Source organism: Pleurodeles waltl, chromosome 10 (assembly GCF_031143425.1).
Source record: "Pleurodeles waltl isolate 20211129_DDA chromosome 10, aPleWal1.hap1.20221129, whole genome shotgun sequence".
Classification (NCBI taxonomy): Eukaryota; Metazoa; Chordata; class Amphibia; order Caudata; family Salamandridae; genus Pleurodeles; species Pleurodeles waltl.
This window is the reverse complement of record NC_090449.1, coordinates 1,083,731,271-1,083,756,314: the sequence shown is the minus strand read 5'-3', so window position 1 is coordinate 1,083,756,314 and position 25,044 is coordinate 1,083,731,271.

Below are 25,044 nucleotides of genomic sequence, written 5' to 3'. Positions count from 1 at the left end.
ATTGAGAACTCCAGTGCTGAAGTAGGCTAAACAGTGTGATATAAAAAATAAAACAAGACCGTAGAACTGGTTATTTGAAAAATAACAGTACGAAGCCGAATAAAAAGCATTTAGAGCAAAGTGCACAGAGGCTCTAAGCTGCGAGCAAAGGATCCAGGGCAAAGTGCACAAAGACCTAAAGCCTGAAGCTAATGCGCAAAGGATGCATAAAACTGACCACACTACACCCTCCCCTTGTCGGTAGCAAGTGCTTCTAATAATATCAAAATATGCCCCAGATTAAAAAAAATACATCAAATATATATTTCGACAAGATCAGAGGACAGCAAAGCAGAAAACAAAGTATAAATCTGGAAGCATGTGACGATAAATCCAAATTCAATATAATGTCAATTAAAAAAAAATCCAATTATTAGACAGAAGCCACGGAAAGCAGGAGATCCTCCACTTCAACAGATGTCAACATCGGAAAATCCACACCAAAAATGATCATGGAGCAGGTGTGTTCCAAAGCCCCAGAACCATCCGGGGCGGCACCCGTGCAGGGCCTATGAATGAGACAATACCATCTTCCTCCAGGAAGGGAATCTCATAAACTGCCTCACGAAGCAAACGCAACCACAGTGCACAAGTCTGGGAATGAGCCCTAATCGGGAACATCAACAGATCAGTATCGACCACTGGGGGGCGCTGCAGTGAGAGACAGAGAGACAGTGTATGTTCAAACGAGCACCAAAGGCACCGAAACACGGGCTGCACACAATCCAAAACAGGTCGGAATGACAGAGACCAGTCACACTCCAATTGTCCCAGGAGTGTTGCTCCAAAATGCTGCATCATGCGGTCACGACACAGCTGCGCTGATGGGAGCGCTAATGTGGGATCTCATCGCAGTCATTGCGAAAGAACAGCAGCAACAGCAAAACCCCAGCCAACAAAGCCAAAGTAATTGGGAATCCACCCAAAAATGCTTCCGAAAATAGAGTGAATAGCCAAAGGTATTAAACCGAATATGGAAGAGAAGGTATGAGCAAAACCAACACCAACAGCTTTAAAAAATGTGCAATTCCAGCAGTGCTGGACGCATTAAATATACATCCCACGAGTTCACCAAAGTGACTCGGAAAGTTAGTATTCAAAAGGGACTGTATCTCTGCTGATGACCTCGCCACCTGAAGTGCGTAGGTCTCGCTAGCAGATGTAAGGGCCACATGCTTTTGAAACATTAGAGCTTTTAGTCAACTCAACTTGTCGAAATTCACCTTGGAAGTAGCAATATGAGGCCAGATGTCCGCTACCTCCCTAATTTGAGTGGGGGGAAACAACACATTCCCGCAGCACGTAACGGCCTTGGTGACAATGACTACATAAACTATTCCGGCACGCATGCCACAACAGGGTTCACTGTTAAGAATGACGTAACTGCCGTTTGAAAGCACCTGGAAAGTGTTTTTAATTAGCGGGACTGGAACTCCCTTTAGATAACAAGCTAAGTTAGCAATCGAGGCATTACACGCCCGTGCAAAGACAGCTGTTTACAAACCAATGAATGGCTGACAGAAGTTTCGCATACGCTACCGCTAAGAAAAACCTCCCTCAAACCATTAATACATCTGTACTGTATACAAAGGGAAGCTCCCACACCTCGTGTATGTAACTGTCTCCCAACCGTTCATATCTACCCACCGGAATGTGCTTTAAACATGAAGTAAATTGCAGAGTGGAGATAGGCAAATTAATAACCCCGTGAATCAACCACTCAGCTGATGGAATCTCAGCAACAGTAAAAGGTAATTTCACCGACTTTTCAATATTTAACATAACATATGTTGCTTCCTTCTTAGCCATCAGCTGTTGTTGACGAGTCAAATTAAAGGAAATAAATATCTCCCTGGCACGAATGTGCTGCCACGGAACGCGACCTGCCTTCAAGGTCTGTAGAGTCCAACCCAACTGCATGATAGACCGCGTTTGACTCTGCCCATGATATAAAGAAGACATATCAGATTTAATAATGTCTATAGCAGAGGAAACAATGTTGTCAATTGTGTAAACACGGTCTGAAAGGGTATGCATCCCATTATCCACAACAGACAAAGCCTGCATCAAATTCTCCTGATCAATTTGCCTTAACCGGGCCGCTGCCTCCTGTTGTGAAGGCTTCCAAATCTCATTATATACTTCATATAGAAAACGTTTCTTCCGCTGCATTCTTGGTCCTGACAAAAAATCTTGCAAGTCAGAATCATTAGACAGTAACGTGAGATGTGTCTTAACTGCATCCAGCGTGGACAACTTCAACCATTGTTGTATGTAGTAATGATATCAGCATGTTCTGGTGATATGTAGCGAGGGTCTGCCCTACTAGTCCTGAACCCCCTGAAGAGGTGACAAAACGCTGATGACACCCATTAGTGCCATGGGCCACAATAACCACCGACCCGGACGTATCAATTAAGTGTTAAGCGTACCATTATGGACCCAGTCTGTAAGCTCACTAAACGTGGTATTAATGTATTGCTGCCAATTGTTCAATTTGGAAGGGACTGGTATGCTAGGCAAATTTAAATCTCTAATCGTTGCTAAGCCCAAACAACTAGTCTGTTGTACAGTGTCATTTAGGAAAATCATTTGGACAGGAATAATACACGCCCTAAACAATGTGTCCCTGCCCCGCATTTGCCAATTTTTCGTTCCCCAGACACTTTTCAAGTCAACAGTTTTGGACCAGTATTCATACCCCTCAACCGAAAGTTTGGATACAAACAAATTTGAATACAGTAATTTAGTATCTGTCAATAACGTTTGCTTATTAGCATGCGGAGTAACTTTAAAATATTAAGACTTAGCACTCTGTTGATTATGCCCAGAAAAATATGCAAATTTATCAGAATACATTTTAGAGCTTCCCTGTGGAGGTGTTGGGCAATGTTCCCATTGCATATATTCAAATATCGACTTAGGGCTACTAGCTTTATGAATAAAGTGGTGTCCATAATAATTGTAGCAAAACATGTCACCATGATTATCTCTAAACAGGTAAGCATCTTCATTTTCATAGACAGTATAATATTGCAAATACGTCAACATAGAATCCACTGTCTTTACATCCCAATCATCAGATACAATGTCTGGTATAACGATATCATGCATTGATAACTTGAGATCATACGGTATTTGAATTATTTCAGTGGGACCATATATATCAAACATTACTCTATCCCACACAATCCCATCCGGAATAGGTACAGCAGAAATGTTCACAAAGAACAAGTCTCTTCGAACCATATGAGATGTAAAATGTGGTTTCAACACTGTCTCCACGTGCTCAATGTCAGATCGTTCAGAAAGAAAATGACCATGTATCACCAAAAAAAAAGTAACTACAAATCCCAGCCACAAACAAAAAGTTGTTACAATCATAAAAAGCCATAAATAGTTCCAAGGAACAACAAAATATGTGTTTTGAAGCCAACGCAGCAGCTTACGCGGACCCTGGGCTGATGGTAAAGAGGACGAGGAGTCTGACACCGTATCATCAGTGGTGTTGAAGCAGCCAGAGGAAGTTCTCGCAAAAAGTGCAACTATAAACAAAGAAGCAGATGGTGGCTCTCGCCTTGGCACGCTATAAACCACATGCTCAGTAATATCAGTAGAATGGACATCAACTTGATCAAAAGATTCCGTAGCATTCGCCGTCTGTGGAACAATCGCAAGATCAGCTTCCACCCTCCCCAAGCTCAGAGAGGAAAAAACGTCGGTGCAAATCACCTGCAGCGGGACTTCTTCCCCAGTAGTGAGAGGGATTCCGGAACTACTGGGTGTCCCTCTTGGTCTGCTGTGCAGAATCGGCCACATGTTGTAACTTGACATTATCAATGGAAACCAAGCAATTTCCCTTGGCACCATGTAACGGTGGTAAAATTACAGTCCTCGTGCTGCTGACCCCTATCACAGGGACAGGCACCCGATAAGAAGGACCAAATTCTTTTTTCACTGCGACCTTTTCACGCACAAGATCCCCAATCCTGGGAATCCAACCAGTAGGCGTTACTGGCACATCCTTAATTCCTGAGGAGGCAGCACTTGCAGAAGAGTTATCTTCATGGAATTGTTGCAAATCCTGCAAAACAGTGACACGATCATTTATGTCAAAGGGCGTATCCGCCGTCTCCACACCAGGACCATCTAGATCAGGAACATACATTTGTGTTCCAAACAGGCACTCATATGAAGTACGACCCCCAGGGACCTTCTAGGCAAGTTATTAAGTGCTCTCTGTACTCCATACAGGTGGGCTAGCCAACCACGACCCGTACCTATAACTGTGGCCGTTAAGGATTGCTTTAAATCGCAATTTAAACGCTCCATGACAGAATTTCCCTTGGGATGAAATGGAGACGAGAACTGGAGCTGGACCCCCAACGAAGCCATGGTGTCCCTGAATGCCTTAGAGGCAAAGGCAGGGCCCTGGTCCGAATGAAAAGCCGCAACTGCAAATGTATCGACAAAGATGCGCAAATCTTTAATAACAGTTCGAGCGTCAGCCGGGCATTGTGGCCAGACCCACACAAATCTGGAGCACGAATCTACAGTAACCAATATATATTTGTATGCACTATCTGGCATCAGCGAACCACAATGATCTAAGTACAGGTTTATTTGATATGAGAAGGGGCGTCTGCTGCGGGCGTCTGACCTTGGAAAATTTAATTTGTTGACAGACGTCACAACAAAGGACATACTGCTTTGTCTCTTTATAGAGACCAGGCCACCAGTAACAAGCCTGTAAGAGTGAAATTGTGGCAGCCACGCCCGCATGCGCAGATGCGGCCCCCTCATGTGCTGCAGTAATTAATCGAGGTCGCTCAAGTTTATTGGGCAATTCTCGTACACCAACGCCTCGGATTTTAACGACAGCGTTTAGCATACCACCCATACAGTAACTATATTTAGAAGGGAATCCTTTAGGAAATGGCGTGCCATCAGCCGTAGCTTTTATGGCAGCCAAAATCTCGGTGTCTGGTTTGGAACTCAAATGAGTTACTGCGGCCACAGTGGCAACTGCCACTGCCGATTTTGCTGCTTCATCAGCCAATGTATTCCCAGCAACGTGTATTCCAACGCGCTGGTGTCCAAGTGTATGCACAACATGGACTTTAGGAAGCGTTTCTTTCAGATCCGCAACCGTCCCCCACAGCAATTTGTGTTTAATGGTGTTACCTTTGGAATCTCTGAACCCATTCAACCTCCAGTAGTGCAAATATTCTTTGAAAGACTGAACACAGTAATAGGAGTCACAAACCAGCAATGTAAATACCGCCGGATCCGCGTGTTCCAAAGCTAACAATAGAGCTTTCAGCTCAGCCAACTGTGCCGTACAGTCTCCCAAAAACTGTGTATAAGTATGTTGGGGGCAGAACATCTCCCCCTCCATATAGCCGCTCACCACCGCACATGCAGCAGAATACTGTTGTTTAGTCCCAACCGCTGGTTGTGCAGAGCCATCGGTATACATGACCACCTGTTATTGGTCAATAGGCAATGTGCCAGCGGGAACTGGGTACTCCATTTCATATTGTAGAAATTCTTGAGTCTGCAGTTTAGGGTCAAATATATAATCTACATCAGTGGCTGTCAAAGACGTAGCCCATTGAATCCATCGCGGGTGTAAAGCTTTCAAATTAGGAACACTCGCTTTTGTAACAGCTTCTAAGGCTGGAATCGGGGAAACAACTACGATGAGTTGGCCCTGAGCAAGAGGTTGTTCCTTAATCACAGCCATCTGTACTGCAGCGAGAACTTTCTCAATTTGTGCAAAACAGTGTTCTGCAGAAGAATACAAGTGTGACTTGTATGCTATCGGGACTGTGTCACCCTCATTAAAGGTGACATAAGTAAACCCAATGGCACCAGGTATAACTCTGATGACCAGATGCGTTTTATTGTCCCTTGTGTGTAAATGTTTTACTGCTAAAAGATCAGATTGTAAATCTTGAATTATATGTGTATGCTCAATCGTCCAAAATCTACTCGAAAAATTCGGGCGAATCAACTCGTATAATGGTTTTATACGTGTAGCGTAATCAGGAATGTAAGTTCTGCCAAAATTTAGAAACCCCAATAATGATTGGAGTTTCCGAACCGTATTAGGAGGTTGCAACTGAGCACATTTCTCCAAAAAGTGAGGCGCTAAGCTCTTGCCCTCATTCGACAACTCATATCCCAGGAAAATGACGATGAGGAAGGAAATCTTTGATTTTTTAAATTTAAATTTGTAGCCAACGTCAGCAAATCCCACAACAATGCGCGCTACTCGCCTTAAATGTTGCAGCAACTCATCGTCCGTCAAATATATATCATCAACATAAGATAATGCTTCGGGGTCCAACTCGTGCAAGATTTCAGTTACACTAGCCGAAAAGAGTCCTGGGCTATTCTTATACCCCTGAGGCAGACGACAAAACTTTTTCTGAGAGCCAAACGCTGTAAAGCTCGTATAGTCCCTACTTTCGGGCGCTATATTTTGGCAGAAAAATCCATTCGAGATATCTAATGTTGTTTTGTATTTCTTACGCACTATATTATTCATGAGCGCAGCGCTATGTGAATTTTGTATTGCCTATGTGCGTGTATGTCCATTTAAATGTCTGTAATCCACCACTATCCTGTAAGAATGGTCTGGTTTTGCCACCGGAAATAAGGGATTATTCATCGGCGAGACACAGGGTTCAATTACTCCCTGGTACTCCAATTGTGTAAGAATTTTTCTTACCGATGCCCTTGCTTCAAATTTTATAGGATACTGCGGTTGCGGCTGAGGTTCGCCTTTTATCGGAATTACATGATAAGGTGATTCTCTATCCCACCCCACATTATTTCTATATAGGGCAGGTGCCTGTGCCAGAGCCCATGATTTACTATAGGACTCTGCTAGTTCTCCCGGAACAAGTGGTGAGAACAAAGGTGTAATAACCTTCTCCCCAACTGGACAGTCACGAAAAAAGTCAGGTGGCCAATCCTGTTTGGCCAGCAGAACATCATACAATTTGACCACTCGGTCCCAAAAGATGGCATTTATAGTGCGTTCAATGTCCCCTTCTAATTGTAAAGTTACTGTATATACCCTATCGGGATCAGAGACACGCATATCTGCTGTTTCGACTTGAATGAAGTCATCAGTTGCTTTCACCTCCAGATGCTCTAGAAGACTCCGGCGAACTATTGTGACCTCTGCCGTGCTGTCTAACAGTGCTAACGCCCATGTCTTGTTCTTCAAGAGAACTCTCCTCTTGAGTGGCATGTCTAACTGAGACCGCCGCCACTTTCTTCTTTTTAAATTGTTGCTTTTGTTGGATCGGTTTCTCTTCCTGTTAGATAGAAACCTCCGTAGAGCGTTGCGATTCCTGTCTTGGTTTCACATACTCTGACTCTGCACTGACCGCCCACCTCTCTCACTTCTCTTTTCCGAGGAGTCCTGAAAGGAACGAGATTGGCGTGTATCAGTATATTGATATCTATCAGGCGTCTTCAAATTATCCCTATTCCTGAAATTATACCTATTCTGCGGGGTCTCCGGTTGCGGAGATTGTCCCCTATCTTTCTTAGGTGTCTGTTGTTTTTTCTCCCAGCGCTTTTTAGTACCCTCAGGTTGCTGTTGTTTAGTAGTATCTTTACTATTCTTACCCTGTAACTGGGGTTTTTGCGGTCTAGACCCACGGCTATCACGACCGATACTTGAATATGTTTCCGTTATGATTCGCGGCAGTTCCCGCTCCTGGTTACCCTGCGGGACGTCTCGAAGACGCATACGCACCGCTAGTGCTACTGCCTCTCCTTTGAGATTACTCAAAATCATAGAAGAAACCGCGGCAAAATTGCCCATAAGCTGCATTCCCAAATCTAAGGCTGGGGCAGCTCCATATTCATCCTGAATTTGTTTCAGCACTTCCGGTAGATTAGCCAATGTGGCTGTACCGTGTGCTGTAGTGTAGAGCGCGGCAAATACTGTGCCCCAAGTATTACAATGGTCCACAGGAGGAACCATTCCATACGGCAAACACATTGTCAATATTCTATGTTTATCCTGAGGTCCCGTATGGGGAAATACTGCTTCCAGCGTATTAATTTTTTGCGCCAGCCAAAATGGAGTCTCCTCTCGCTTAGCTGGGGCTTTACCCATAACAGAGTGTACAGTGGTCGGATTAACCCCCGGAACCACTGCATGTGGTTGCGCAAGAGCAGCACGCGCTGGGTTTGTGTTAAGTGTCTGCATCACAAATTGAACCAAACGTCTATATGTAGCCGTTAATTCTGTATATAAGCGACGAACTTCAGCCACCGCCAATTGAACTACAGCAGGATGTGGTGTATATGTAGCCAATAAAGGCCAGGTAGGACCATCATTACTCAGTGGAACTAACCTAACAGGTGCTATGGTGTGGGGTAGGGCGCCATCAAGCCAATTATTATGTTCTTGATATGATAGAGGTATTTCTAAATATGCGTATGCCCTGTATTGTCCAGGGGCATTAGCAAAAGTGTATTTGTGAAAAGTGTTTGTTCCCCCATCTACTGCTGGAAATACAACCCAAGAATAAAAAAGTTCTGTCCTATAGGCTGCATGGGCGTCCACCACAAACGTGACTGGACCCCCCTGGTTCGTAAGACCATGTGCTATCAGATGTCCCGTGAGCAGTTGGCGCATGTTAAGCGCTATGTTCACCACCTGAGGATTTGCCATTATGAAACAGCACTAGGGCAGAGAAGGCACACCAATAACGGGGTTTTCCTTTTCGAAGTTCAAGCTTGAACAACCGACCACTAAGTAATAGGGTGCACCTATCCCGTGGTGGCGGAAATCCTCAGCCCCACGGATGTCTCCGTTAACGGAACCGAGGAGTCAATATGTATATGAGACCGAGAAAGTCAGCCGGACCCGAAAATTAGAGCCAGACCAAACGTTGGCGGCGCCATGTCACGTGGGCTCTCATTATCCTAAATGAGACTACTGGATTTCTAGGCAGCAGGATCGTTCACAGTGTGGGGGACTGAGTCTGACCCACTTGGAAGGACCTCTGTCACCCTAAACCCGGTTTTGCTCCGGCTAACTAGCAGTGCCTCATTTCTCCCAAGGGGAAGAGATGATTGGGCAGCCGAGCGCATGACATCTTTGGAACTTCTCAGGGAAGTCGTGGTCACTCAGATCCAAACCAGCTCTCTCATTTACAGTATGATCTCATATACAAATGACAAAGGCAGTTTAAGTTTTATATAATGTTTTAATAAAACTACTGCATTTTAGATATTAAGGCATGAGCCGCAATAACCAGAACCATACAACACAGTAGGACTGAAATAGTAACGAGGAGAGTAAAACATAAGAATAACGCTATCATGGTGTTAACAATTTCTACTCTCTCAGCTAATTCTATTTCGAGCACAGCATGTTAAGCTTCTAACTTGCATTTCAGATTCCCTGGGAAGACATCAACCCTCATACCTGACCAAAGGCCTGTGATCTGGTTCAGCATCTGCAACGAGGCAGTCAGCGTCTAGTTGTGGTTCCCTGGTCGGAATCTCCCTCTCCCTTGTATTGGGACAAGGAAGTGTTTTTATAACTAACATGTCAGCGTGGTCACAAAATGTCTCTACGCAAGAATGCCAAAGACTAAACTCCTACCACATCTATCAGCAATGTACCAGACTGTAACCTTGACTGAAGCACAGAGTGAGCGAGAATGTGTTATTGAGAACTCCAGTGCTGAAGTAGGCTAAACACTGTGATATAAAAAATAAAACAAGACCGTAGAACTGGTTATTTGAAAAATAACAGTACGAAGCCGAATAAAAAACATTTAGAGCAAAGTGCACAGAGCCTCTAAGCTGCGAGCAAAGGATCCAGGGCAAAGTGCACAAAGGCCTAAAGCCTGAAGCTAATGCGCAAAGGATACATAAAACTAACCACACTACAAAGTCAAACTGGTTTATTGTTCAGTGCGATAATACACAACAAGAAAAAGCAAGATCCTTTTTCCCTTAGTTTTGTTTCTCCAACTTCCTTGAAATTCAGGTCGTTGTTCTCTAGGTTTTAGTTGTGGGCAAGTGTTATAAATGATCCTTTACCCCCCAGGTTCCAGCTTCAGGAATGATGTGGTCCTCAGCAAAAAAACAAAACAATACGGTTATTTGCCCAAGTAAAGTGCTAATGCCAAAAGAAAGTCACCCACCTCTTTCTTTTGTGGTCTCCGATACCACCGTACATTGTTGTTGTATGAGGACGTGCAAAAAGTGATTCAGAAACCGTGCTGGGACCCGTCACACTTCTTCACTCGTGGCTCATAACCCCGCCTACCACCTTTTCATGCCACCTTCCCACCTCGGTACTTGCCTTAGACCATGACCCTCCGGGGTCGTGACGTCAGGGCGTGCGGTGTACTCCTTAGCTTGTGGATCATTGGGGTGGACAGCTGTAAGGCGGTCTGCCTTTCCAATGTTTCTCTCGTCGCTGGGTCTCACCACCGGACTTGCTCTCTCCGCTCCTCAGGACTTCCTGTCCTTTACGTCTTCGGGCAGTTCTGCAGGAGTGGAAACACACCCGGAATCCTGCCTGTGCCACCTCCCTGCTGTGCTTGTCCTAGTCCGTGAATCCTGAGTCGCTCCTCCCAGCAACCCCTTTCCACATCTGTTTTCTCGGACCGCCGTGCAGGTCCCCGGGTGCTGCTGCCTCTGCTCTGCTGTTCAGGTGTGGGTTACCTCCTCCCTGTCCCGGCTCCCTCTGCTGCGCTCTATTGTGCAGCGCCACCTCCGAATCTGCATTCAATTACACAGCCATCCATTTTCTCTTTTTGGGACTCCCAATAACTTTGGCCCTGATTGGTGGGATTCTGCTGCTGCTAGTTTTAATTTACAATGGCTGTCCCATCTTGATTAAGCAGAGTGATGGAGCTCCCCCCAGCCCACATGTGTCATGATCGCATGATGCAGTATTTTGGAACTTCACTGCTGAAGGAATTGGAATTTAATTAGTCTCTGTCATTCAGACCAAATTTTCTTGTGTGTAACTGATTTTCCACTGCTTGTGGTGCCTCTACGAATGTACCCTGTAGGTGTGTCTTGCAGTGCAGATTGTGACTCCTTTGAATACGGGTCTGTTGGTGGTCCCAATGAAGTTTTTTTTGCGGATTTGCCCATGGAGACAGAGGTTGATATATGAGGCATCCTATGAGCTTCCCCTTGTGGATTTGCTCGCTCTTTCTACATCTGGCACTGTGAGGAATGCTGCCACCGCGGACGGTCCTGTAGTTGAGATATCTGCGGATGGTGCTCCATGGATCTTTCAACTAATACACTGGTCACCTTATTGTCTGCCAAAGTGGAGTCCTTTCTGTCTTCTATCTCCAATGATGACATCGGAGACTTCCTGCAGGATCATGATCATTGCTGAATTAGACAATTTACTTTTTGAATTCATTCTAAATTTTCCTAGGATTTGACTAGCCTCTTGGCCTCCCTTGCTTATCAACTTCGACATTTTTATATCTTTCATGTACAATTGTAATGTGTTTTTCGCTTCAGTATTAGAGCACAGTTATTTTAGGTTTTTGAACTCTGCACTCTTTTTCCGTCAATAGGAAGCTTCGTTTGGGCACATGTATTTTAGCTTAGGCACGTGCCCTTTCCCATAGTTACATGCTCTATTTTAATTTATTCATTTTTTAATTCATTTTAACGTAACTGGCTTTTAACTGGGATGTTTTTGTTTTCTAATCAGCTGCTATTCTGTGTATGCGTTGTTTATTGTTTTCAGTACACAACATCTCACAGTGCACCTTTGCTCAAGGTTTCCAGTACAGTACATGATATTCCACCTCGATATTACCACCACAACAGTGCATAGATAGCTTTGACATTTAGGCACATAATCACGTCAGGCCTATTTCTAAGAAGTCAACAAGTTGGTTATAAAACAACACACAGACCAGAAGATTAGAGAGGTCGTTCCAGCCAGAATATCCATCCACGCTACCTTGCTACCTTGTTGACCTTGGCCCTGTCTCTACAAACAGCCAAGGAGACGGCAGGCAGACCCATGTTTCAGGTAATGGGGGTGGGTGCTCCTCCCATGGACTAGGTACGGGCAGATTTGAGCTATCACCGCTATGCTCTCGACAAGAAGCTAGGTATTAGGTAGGATTCCTATGCACAAGTTTATTCCAATATGCTTGGGTTGTTTATTGTCTTTTCACTGATTGTAACAATCCTGAACGTACTATGTCTCATCTTCCTAATAATTGCAGCTTATATATTTTATCGTGGATTGCAGTCTTTTCAATAAATGTATTGAAAACTATCCTGCATCTCTTCCTTTCACCTACATGTGTGTGAGGCTTTGCCAATGAGAGAAAGGGATGAGATTTGTCGACCACGACTTCCCTGAGGACTTTCAGAGTGTCATGCGTCAGGGTAACACAAATCACCTTTACTTTCTACTTTGGGGTGTGGTGCTGCTAGATAGCCTAAAGGGTTAGGCCGACAGCTGCCAGATGGTGAGAGAGTGACTTAGTCACCCAAAAGTGGTGGTGCTGCCACCCGAATCAAGCAGTCTTGTTCCCATAACAAGAGTCCCATGACAATTTCCTGTAGAAGGGTATCGGAGGTCAAAGCACCGAACCTAATAGGAAAAGATTTTCCTCCGAAGCATATTTTTTCCCACTTTTCTAGAGATATAGGGCCAGATGTAGCAAAGAGTTTTTCCCATTCTGTGTCAATGGGAAAATGTGTTCGTACATATGGCCCATAAAGTCTAATTCAAAAATGTATTTCTTACACTGCTTTTCCTGACAATGCAAAATTGAGTGTAGTAAAGCGCTGAAAAGTGTATGAAGATGGATAAGAATAGACGACTAGAAACAGGAGTACATTTCAAACTTGTGAGGTGCAAAGATTGTGCTGGACATCAAGCAGCAGTGAAGGAACTGGAGCCTGGAGTGCGTCTGACATGGTTGTTCTCGATGACAAAGATGTTGTACATTACGTTATTCTGAACTCTCCAGGAATTTGGTGAAGTTCTGTATGTTTGAAAACACTGATGCAGAGTTGTACTGCAATTACTTTTGATTCTCTCTGGAGATGAATTTCAAATGAAGTGTTCTGATGGTATCATCATTGTTTCTGTTTTTAGGCAAAAAAGGGGATCATGGAGGAAGCATATTCCTCACCTCCATGTCCTAAATAAAAATGAACATTCTTGACATGATAGCCAGAAATTCTGGAGCACATTATATGTATTCTTCTCTTGTCCTTTCTTTATCTCTGGAATCTTGGGTGGCGTGGATCCATTGACAGCATTAGAGTTATTTTGTTGTCCTCTGTTTATCTCTGGTGTGCAGGATGGAGTGGATCCACTGACTACATTATAAGTATTCTTCCCTTATCCTTTCTTTACCTCTGGTGTCTTGGGGGGACGTGGATCCATTGACAGCATTATAGTTATTTTGTTGTCCTTTCTTTATCTCTGCTGTGCAGGATGGTGTGGATCCACTGACCACATTACATGTATTCTTCTGTATGAATGCATGAAAAATGTGCCTGACCTGGTGCAGATCCGCTAGCGCTCTGCTCCCTCCCCTGTTATTGTTAGGTTCCTGTTGGAGGTATTTGGCTGATGAGTCAATGGATTCACCTGTATGCCTTAGAGTAATCTTTACCTGAGAATAAAGACTCAAACCCCCCCGCCGCATCTACTGGCTGCTCTCTAGTGATGATAGGCAATGTAACGTGTCCAGAGATGTAAGAATTGGTTGCACTAACACTAATAAAGAACACATTCTGTCTGTGAGTACTTAAAGCTACTATGAACTGCAATGACCAGAATACACTTGGGAGAACTGGAGCTGATGTACCTGCAGTGTGCCCCGTCCGAGTCGTCCTTCATTAGTGCTCCTTCTGGATCTTAACTTCTTCTGCTAGTGCTGTGGAGGCCACAACTGCAGGTGCTACCATTAGTTTAACTAGAGCTTGTAATAGTTCTACCATACGTACTGCAAGTACTACCACCAGTACCTCTGCAATCAGTTCTATTACTGGTGTTACTACTAGGATAGCTACTACTGCTATTACAACCATGGCTACCGCTACTACTTTAACTGTGAATATTATTATTACTATGTCACCACTACTACTGCTGTAATTACTAATCTATTACTTTTATCACTATAACTGCAGCTCTGCAGTTCATACTACCAGGAGTACTACTACTGTAACTGTGACTACCGTTATTACTACCAAAAGAACTAATACTGTAACAGTTCTTATTACTGCCCCCAGAACTACTACTACTTTAACTAGGTCTGTTATTATTACTTTTGCTCAAAATATTCCTACTGGTGTAACTGTGACTACTATTATTATTGCCTAAGTTTTGAGACTGATGTAACTGTGACTGCTGTTATTGCTAGATCAGAACTACTACAGATGTAACTGTGGCTACTGCTATTACTGCTTCTTGAACTATTACTACTTATGTACCTGTGACTACTGTTATTACTACCTCAGTACTGCTACTGCTGTAACTGAGACCACTGTTATTAGTGCTGCTCAAAACATTACTGCTGTAACTGTGACTACTGTTATTACTGCTGCTCCAACTATTATTACTACTGTAATTGTGACTACTGTTATTACTAATACCAGAATTACTACTACTGTTGTAAATGTGACTACTGTTATTACTGCTGCTCGAACTATTTCTATTGCTATAACTGCACCTACTGTTTTTACTACAGCCAGAACTACTGCTGCTGTAACTGTGACTATTGTCATTAATACATCAGGACTACTAGTACTGTAACTGTGACTACTGTTATTACTGCTGCTCAAACTATTACTACTGTTGTAGCTGTGACTACTTGTATTACTGCTGCTTAGACTATTACTACTGCTGTAAGTGTGACACCTGTTATTACTATAGCTTGAACTGTTAATACTACTACTGTAAATGTGACTACTAATGTTATTACTGCACCAACTATTACTACTGCTGTAACTGTGACTATTGCTATTACTAATGCTCCAACTATTACTACTGCTGTATCCGTTTCCTACCATTATTACTGCAACCATAACTATTACTACACTGTAACTGTGACTACTGTCATTACTACATCAGTACTACTAGTGCTCTAAATGAGACTACTGTCATTACTCCTGCTTAACATATTACTATTGCTTTAACTGGGACAACTGTTATTACTGCTGGTCAAACTATTACTACAGCTGTAACTATGACTACTGTCATTACTACATCAGTACTACTACTGCTGTAACTGTGACTACTGTCAATACTACATCAGTACTACTACTGCTGTATCTGTGGCTACTGGTAGTACTGCTGCTCAGACTATTACTACTGCTGTACCTGTGACTACTGGTATTACTGCTGTTTGAACTATTTCTACTGCTATGACTGTAAGTACTATCTTTACTACTACTAGAACTACTGCTTCTACATCTGTAACTGGGACTACTGTCATTACTACATCAGTAGTGCTACTGCTGTAGCTGTGGCTACTGGAATTAGTGTTGCTCAAACTATTACTACTACTATAAGTTTGACTGCTGGTATTAATATAGCTCGAACTGTTATTGCACTGCTGTAAGTGTGACTACTAATGTTACTACCACGCCAACTTTTACCACTGTTGTAAGTGTGACTATTGTTATTACTAATACTATTACTACTACTACTGTGTCTCCACTAGGATTACTGCTAACATAACTATTACTACTCTGCAACTGTGACTACTGTAATTACTACATCAATACTACTACTGCTGTAATTATGACAACTAATATTAGTGCTCCTCAAACTATAACTACTGCTGAACTCTGGCTACTGTTATTACTGCAGTCCAAACTATTGCTACTGCTGTATCTGTGACTACTCTTATTACTGCTGCTTGAACTATTAGTACTTCTGTAACTGTGCTTACTGTTGTTACTACTGCTCTATTACTACTGCTATAGCTGTGACTACTGCTGTATCTCTGACCACTGTTATTACTGCTGTACAAACTACTACTACTACTGTTGTAACTGTGACTACTGTTATTACTACTGCTTCAGCTATTACTAATGTAATTTTGACTACTGTCATTATTCCAGCTCCAACCATTACTACTGCTGTAACTGTAACAACTGTTATTACTGCTTCCCAGACTATTACTACTGCTGCACTCTGACAACTGTTATTACTACTGGTCGAACTATTACTACTGCTGGAACTGTGCCTCCTGTTATTACTGCTGCTCCAACTAACACTACAGTTGCTCCTGTGACAACTGTTGTTACTGCTATCTAAACAATTACTATTGCTGTAACTGTGACTACTGTTATTACTGCTGCTCCAACTATTAATACTGCTGTAACTGTGACAACTGTTATCACTGATGTCCAAACTAGTAATACTGCTCCAACTCTGACTACTGTAATTTCTACTCCTTGAACTATTACTACTGCTGTACCTGTGCCTACTGTTACTACTACTACTGCTCCAGCTATTATTACTGCTGTATCTGTGACTACTGTTATGACTGTTTGTCAAACTATTACTACTGCTGCAGCTATGACTACTGTTATTACTACTGCACCAACTATTACTACTGCTGTAACTGACAACTGTTATTACTACGCTCCAACTATTACTACTGCTGTAACTGTGACTACTGCTATTACTACGTTTCTAACTATTACTAATGCTGTAACTGTGAGTACTGTTATTACTACTGCTCAAAATATTACTACTTCTGTGACTCTGACTGCTGTCATTAGTACCTCAGTACTATTACTGCTGAAACAGACTACTGTCATTACTCCTGCTCCAACCTTTACTACTGCTGTACCAGGACCACTGATATTACAACTGCTTCAACTATTAGTACTGCTGTAACTGTGACTATTGTCATTATTACATCAGTACTACTACTGCTGTCACTGTAACTACTGTCATTACTCCTGTTCCAATTATTACTACTGCTGTAACTGCGAAAACTGTAATTACTGCTGCCCAAACTATTGCTACTGCTGTATCTGTGACTACTGTTATTACTGCTGTGTAAACTATTACTACTGTTGTAACAGTGACTACGGTTATTACTGCTAGTCAAGCTATTACTACTGCTGTAACTGTGATTGCTGTTATTACTACTGCTCTTACTATTATTACTGCTGTAACTGTGACTACTGTTACTATTACATTAGTACTACTACGTCTGTCACTGTGACTACTGTCATTACTCATGCTCCAACTATCACTACTGCTGTAACTGTAAAAACTGTTATTACTGCTGCCCAAATTACTGCTTTACTGTCTGTACTGTTTATACTGTTGTCCAAACTTTTGCTACTACTGTATTTGTGATTACTGTCATTACTGCTGCTTAAACTATTACTACTGCTGTAACAGTGACTACTGTCATTACTACTACTCCAGCTATTACTACTGCTTCACCTATTACTACTGCTGTAACTGTTACTACTGTCATTACTACACCAGTAGTACTACTGCTGTCACTGTGACTACTGTTATTACTCCTGCTCCAACTATTACTACTGCTTTCACTGTGAAAACTGTTATTATTGCTACCCAAACAATTACAACTGCTGAACTGTGTTTACTGTTAATATTGCTGTCCAACCTTTTGCTACTACTGTATCTGCGACTACTGTTATCTGTTATTACTGCTGCTTGAACTATTACTACTACTGTGGCCACTGATATTACTGCTGCTTCAACTACTACTATTGCTGTATCTGTGCCTAGTATTATTACTGCTGCCAGAACTATTACTACTGCTGTGACTGTGACTACTGTCTTTATTACATCAGTATTACTACTGCTGTAACAGTGAGTACTGTCATTTGTCCTGCTCAAACTATTACTTCTGATGAAATTGTGACAACTGTTATTACTGCTATTCAAACTATTACTACTACTGTAACTGTGGTTACTGATACTACTGCTACTCTGATTATCACTACTGCTATATCTGTGCCTAGTATTATTACTGCTGCCAGAACTGTTACTACTGCTGTAACTGTGACTACTGTCATTATTACATCAGCACTACTACTGCTGTAACTGTGACTACCATCATTACTCATGCTCAAACTATTACTACTGCTGTAATTCTGACAACTGTTATTACTGCTGGCCAAACTATTACTACTGCTCTAACTGTGAGAACTGTTATTACTGCTCTCCAAATTACTACTACTGTAACTGTGTCTACTGTTATTACTGCTGTTCAAATTATTACTACTGCTTTACCTGTGATTATTGTTATTACTACAGCTCAAACTATTACTATTGCTGTAACTGTGTCTACTGTTATTACTACTTTTCCAACTATGACTAATGCTGTAACTGTGACCACTGTTATTACTACTGCTCCAACTATTACTACTGCTGTCTGTGCCTACGATTATTGCCAGAAGTAATACTACTGCTGTAACTGTGACTATTGCCATTACTACATCAGTACTACAACTGCTGTAACTGTGACTGCTATTACTTCTAAATCAGTACTAGTATTCCTGTAGCTGTGACTACTGTCATTACTACTGCTCAAACTATTACTACTGATGTAACTGTAACAACTATTATTACTTTTGGTCAAACTATTACTACTGCTGTATGTGCCTACTACTATTACTACTGCCAGAAGTAATACTACTGCTGTAACTGTGACTATTGTTATTACTACATCAGTACTACTACTGCTGTAACTGTGACTACTATTACTTCTACATCAGTACTGTAGGAAGTTGGCTCTGTATGCACTATTTCAAAGTAAGGAAAAATATGCACAGAGTCCAAGGGTTCCCCTTAGAGGTAAGATAGTGGCAAAAAGAGATAATACTAATGCTCTATTTTGTGGTAGTGTGGTCGAGCAGTAGGCTTATCAAAGGAGTAGTGTTAAGCATTTGTTGTACACACACAGGCAATAAATGAGGAACACACACTCATAGACAATTCCAGGCCAATAGGTTTTTGTATAGAAAAATATATGTTCTTAGTTTATTTTAAGAACCACAGGTTCAAATTCTACATGTAATACTTTGCATGAAAGGTATTGCAGGTAAGTACGTTAGGAACTTTGAATAATCACAATAGCATATATACTTTTCAAATAAAACACATATAGTTATTTTAAAACTATAAAGTGCAATTTTCACAGTTCCTAGGAGAGGTAAGTAATTGTTAGTTCTTGCAGGTAAGTAAACCACCTACGGGGTTCAAGTTTGGGTCCAAGGTAGCCCACCGTTGGGGGTTCAGAGCAACCCCAAAGTTACCACACCAGCAGCTCAGGGCCGGTCAGGTGCAGAGTTCAAAGTGGTGCCTAAAACACATAGGCTTCAATGGAGAAGGGGGTGCCCCGGTTCCAGTCTGCCAGCAGGTAAGTACCCGCGTCTTCGGAGGGCAGACCAGGGGGGTTTTGTAGGGCACCGGGGGGACACAAGTCCACACAGAAAGTACACCCTCAGCAGCGCGGGGGCGGCCGGGTGCAGTGTGCAAACAAGCGTCAGGTTTATAATAGGAATCAATGGGAGACCAAGGGGTCTCTTCAGCGATGCAGGCAGGCAAGGGGGGGCTCCTCGGGGTAGCCACCACCTGGGCAAGGGAGAGGGCCTCCTGGGGGGTCACTCCTGCACTGGAGTTACGATCCTTCAGGTCCTGGGGGCTGCGGGTGCAGGGTCTTTTACAGGTGTCGGGATCTGGGAATCAGACAGTCGCGGTCAGGGGGAGCCTCGGGATTCCCTCTGCAGGCGTCGCTGTGGGTGCTCAGGGGGACAACTTTGGTTACTCACAGTCTCGGAGTCGCCGGGGAGTCCTCCCTGCAGTGTTGTTTCTCCACAAGTCGAGCCGGGGGCGTCGGGTGCAGAGTTGCAAGTCTCACGCTTCTGGCGGGAAATGCTGTTGTCTTTAAGTTGCTTCTTTGGAGACAAAGTTGCAGTCGTGGGTGAACAGGGCCGCTGTTCTCAGGAGTTTCTTGGTCCTTTTAGAGCAGGGCAGTCCTCTGAGGATTCAGAGGTCGCTGGTCCTGGGGAAAGCGTCACTGGAGCAGTTTTCTTCCGAAGGGGGGAGACAGGCCTTTAGGGCTGGGGCCAAAGCAGTTGGTGTCTCCGTCTTCTCTGAAGGGTTTTTCAGCTCAGCAGTCCTCTTCTTCTTACGTTGCAGGAATCTGAGTTCCTAGGTTCAGGGGAGCCCCTAAATACAGAATTTAGGGGTGTGTTTAGGTCAGGGAGGGCAGTAGCCAATGGCTACTAGCCCTGAGGGTGGCTACACCCTCTTTGTGCCTCCTCCCAAGGGGAGGGGGTCACATTCCTATCCCTATTGGGGGGATCCTCCATCTGCAAGATGGAGGATTCCTAAAAGTCAGTGTCACTTCAGTTCAGGTTGCCTTAGGGGCTGTCCTGACTGGTCAGTGACTCCTCCTTGTTTTTCTCATTATCTCCTCTGGCCTTGCCGCCAAAAGTGGGGCCGTGGCCGGAGGGGGCGGGCAACTCCACTAGCTAGAATGCCCTGTGGTGCTGGAACAAAGGGGGTGACCCTTTGAGGCTCACCGCCAGGTGTTACAGCTCCTGCAAGGGGGAGGTGATAAGCATCTCCACCCAGTGCAGGCTTTGTTACTAGCCATAGAGTGACAAAGGCACTCTCCTCATGTGGCCAGCAACATGTCTCAAGTGTGGCAGGCTGCTAAAACCAGTCAGCCTACACAGGTAGTTGGTTAAGGTTTCAGGGGGCACCTCTAAGGTGCCCTCTGGGGTGTATTTCACAATAAAATGTACACTGGCATCAGTGTGCATTTATTGTGCTGAGAAGTTTGATACCAAACTTCCCAGTTTTCAGTGTAGCCACTATGGTGCTGTGGAGTTCGTGTTTGACAGACTCCCAGACCATATACTCTTATGGCTACCCTGCACTTACAATGTCTAAGGTTTGGCTTAGACACTGTAGGGGCACAGTGCTCATGCACTGGTGCCCTCACCTATGGTACAGTGCACCCTGCCTTAGGGCTGTAAGGCCTGCTAGAGGGGTGACTTATCTATACTGCATAGGCAGTGTGAGGTTGGCATGGCACCCTGAGGGGAGTGCCATGTCGACTTACTCGTTTTGTCCTCACCAGCACACACAAGCTGGCAAGCAGTGTGTCTGTGCTGAGTGAAGGGTCCCCAGGGTGGCATAAGATATGCTGCAGCCCTTAGAGACCTTCCCTGGCATCAGGGCCCTTGGTATCAGGGGTACCAGTTACAAGGGACTTACCTGGATGCCAGGGTGTGCCAATTGTGAAACAAAGGTACAGGTTAGGGAAAGAACACTGGTGCTGGGGCCTGGTTAGCAGGCCTCAGCACACTTTCAATTCAAAACATAGCATCAGCAAAGGCAAAAAGTTAGGGGGTAACCATGCCAAGGAGGCATTTCCTTACACAACCCCCCCCCCAAACGAAAGAGGATGAGACTAACCTTTCCCAAGAGAGCCTTCATTTTCTAAGTGGAAGAACCTGGAAAGGCCATCTGCATTGACATGGGCAGTCCCAGGTCTGTGTTCCACTATAAAGTCCATTCCCTATAGGGAGATGGACCACCTCAACAGTTTTGGATTTTCACCTTTCATTTGCATCAGCCATCTGAGAGGTCTGTGGTCAGTTTGAACTACAAAGTGAGTACCAAAGAGGTATGGTCTCAGCTTCTTCAGAGACCAAACCACAGCAAAGGCCTCCCTCTCAATGGCACTCCAACGCTGCTCCCTGGGGAGTAACCTCCTGCTAATTAAAGCAACAGGCTGGTCAAGGCCATCATCATTTGTTTGGGACAAAACGGCCCCTATCCCATGTTCAGAGGCATCTGTCTGCACAATGAACTGCTTGGAGTAATCTGGAGCTTTTAGAACTGGTGCTGTGCACATTGCTTGTTTCAGGTTGTCAAAGGCCTGTTGGCATTCTACAGTCCAGTTTACCTACATTTTCTTGGAGGTGAGTTCTGTGAGGGCTGTCACTATGGATCCATATCCCTTCACAAACCTCATGTAATACCCAGTCAAGCCAAGGAATGTCCTGACTTGAGTCTGGGTTTTTGGAGCTGCCCAGTCCTGAATAGTCTGGATTTTAGGCTCGAGTGGCTGAACTTGGCCTCCACCTACAAGGTGTCCCAAGTAAACCACAGTTCCCTGCCCTATCTGGCATTTGGATGCCTTGATAGAGAGGCCTGCTGATTGCAGAGCCTTCAAAACCTTCTTCAGGTGGACCAGGTGATCCTGCCATCTGGAGCTAAAGACAGCAATATCATCAAGATAAGCTGCACTAAAGGACTCCAAACCAGCAAGGACTTGATTCACCAACCTTTGGACGGTGGAAGGGGCATTCTTTAAACCAAAGGGCATAACAGTAAACTGATAATGCCCATCAGGTGTGGAGAATGCTGTCTTTTCTTTTGCTCCAGGTGCCATTTTGATTTGCCAGTACCCTGCTGTTAAGTCAAAGGTACTTAAGAATTTGGCAGCACCTAATTTATCAATCAGTTCATCAGCCCTTGGAATGGGATGGGCATCTGTCTTGGTGACAGAATTAAGTCCTCTGTAGTCCACACAAAACCTCATTTCTCTCTTTCCATCTTTGGTGTGAGGTTGGGGGACTAAGACCACTTGGCTAGTCCAGGGGCTGTCAGAGTGCTCAATGACTCCCAATTCCAGCATCTTGTGGACTTCCACCTTGCTGCTTTCCTTAACTTGGTCAGACTGTCTGAATATTTTGTTTTTGACAGGCATGCTGTCTCCTGTGTCCACATCATGGGTACACAGATGTGTCTGACCAGGGGTTAGGGAAAAGAGCTCAGCAAACTGTTGCAGGACCTTCCTGTAGTCAGATTGTTGTTGGCCAGAGAGGGTGTCTGAATAGATCACTCCATCTACTGAGCCATCTTTAGGGTTTGATGAGAGAAGATCAGGGAGAGGCTCACTCTCAGCTTCCTGGTCCTCATCTGTTACCATCAACAGATTCACATCAGCCCTATCATGGAAGAGCTTTAGGCGGTTCACATGGATCACCCTCTTGGGGCTCCTGCTAGTGCCTAGGTCCACCAGGTAGGTGACCTGACTCTTCTTCTCTAGCACTGGGTAAGGGCCACTCCATCTGTCCTGAAGTGCCCTGGGAGCCACAGGCTCCAAAACCCAGACTTTCTGCCCTGGTTGAAATTCAACCATTGCAGCCTTTTGGTCATACCAAAACTTTTGGAGCTGTTGGCTGGCCTCAAGGTTTTTACTTGCCTTTTCCATGTACTCTGCCATCCTTGAACAAAGGCCAAGCACATAGTCTACTATGTCTTGTTTAGGCTCATGAAGAGGTCTCTCACAGCCTTCTTTCACAAGAGCTAGTGGTCCCCTTACAGGGTGGCCAAACAGAAGTTCAAAGGGTGAGAACCCTACTCCCTTCTGAGGCACCTCCCTTTAAGCGAAAAGCAGACATGGCAAGAGGACATCCCATCTCCTTTTGAGTTTTTCTGGGAGCCCCATGATCATGCCCTTTAATGTCTTGTTGAATCTCTCAACAAGGCCATTAGTTTGTGGATGATAGGGTGTAGTGAATTTATAAGTCACTCCACACTCATTCCACATGTGTTTCAGGTATGCTGACATGAAGTTGGTACCTCTGTCAGACACCACCTCCTTAGGGAAACCCACTCTGGTAAAGATACCAATGAGGGCCTTGGCTACTGCAGGGGCAGTAGTCGACCTAAGGGGAATAGCTTCAGGATACCTAGTAGCATGATCCACTACTACTAGTATGTACATATTTCCTGAGGCTGTGGGAGGTTCAAGGGGACCCACTATGCCCACACCCACTCTTTCAAAGGGGACCCCCACCACTGGAAGTGGATTGAGGGGGGCCTTTGGATGTCCACCTGTCTTATCACTGGCTTGACAGGTGGTACAGGAGACACAAAACTCCTTGACTTTCTGGGACATGTTGGGCCAATAGAAGTGGTTGACTAGTCTCTCCCACGTCTTGGTTTGTCCAAATGTCCAGCAAGAGGAATATCATGGGCTAAGGTCAGTATGAACTCTCTGAACTCCTGAGGCACTACCACTCTCCTAGTGGCACCAGGTTTGGGATCTCTTGCCTCAGTGTACAGGACTCCATCTTCCCAATAGACCCTATGTGTTCCAGTTTTTTTGCCATTGGACTCTTCAGCAGCTTGCTGCCTAAGGCCTTCAAGAGAGGGACAGGTTTCTTGCCCCTTACACAACTGCTCCCTTGAGGATCCCCCTGGGCCTAAGAGCTCAACCTGATAAGGTTCCAACTCCATAGGCTCAGTTCCCTCAGAGGGCAAAACTTATTCCTGGGAAGAGAGGTTCTCTTTTTGTTGTTGTGCTGGAGCTGGTTTCCCAGTTGTCTTTCCTTTCCTCTTGGTAGGCTGGGCCCTTTTCCCAGGCTCCAGCTCTACCTTTTCACCCTGAGCCTTGCACTGTGCCCTTGTCTTGACACACACCAGTTCAGGGCTACCCAGTATGGCTGCATGGGTTTTCAGTTCTACCTCAGCCCATGCTGAGGACTCCAGGTCATTTCCAAGCAAACAGTCTACTCGGATATTCGAGGAGACCACCACCTGTTTCAGGCAATTGACCCCTCCCCACTCTAAAGTTACCATAGCCATGGGATGTACTTTAGTTTGATTGTCAGCATTGGTGACTGGATAAGTTTGTCCAGCCAGGTATTGACCAGGGGAAACAAGTTTCTCTGTCACCATGGTGACACTGGCACCTGTATCCCTCAGGCCTTCTACACTTGTCCCATTAATTAAGAGCTGCTGCCTGTATTTTTGCATATTAGGAGGCCAGGCAGCCAGTGTGGCTAAATCCACCCCACCCTCAGAGGCTAATGTAGCTTCAGTGTGACACCTGATTTGCTCTGGGCACACTGTTGATCCCACTTGGAGACTAGCCATTCCAGTGTTAGCTGGAGTGGAGTTGGAAGTGGTATTTTTCT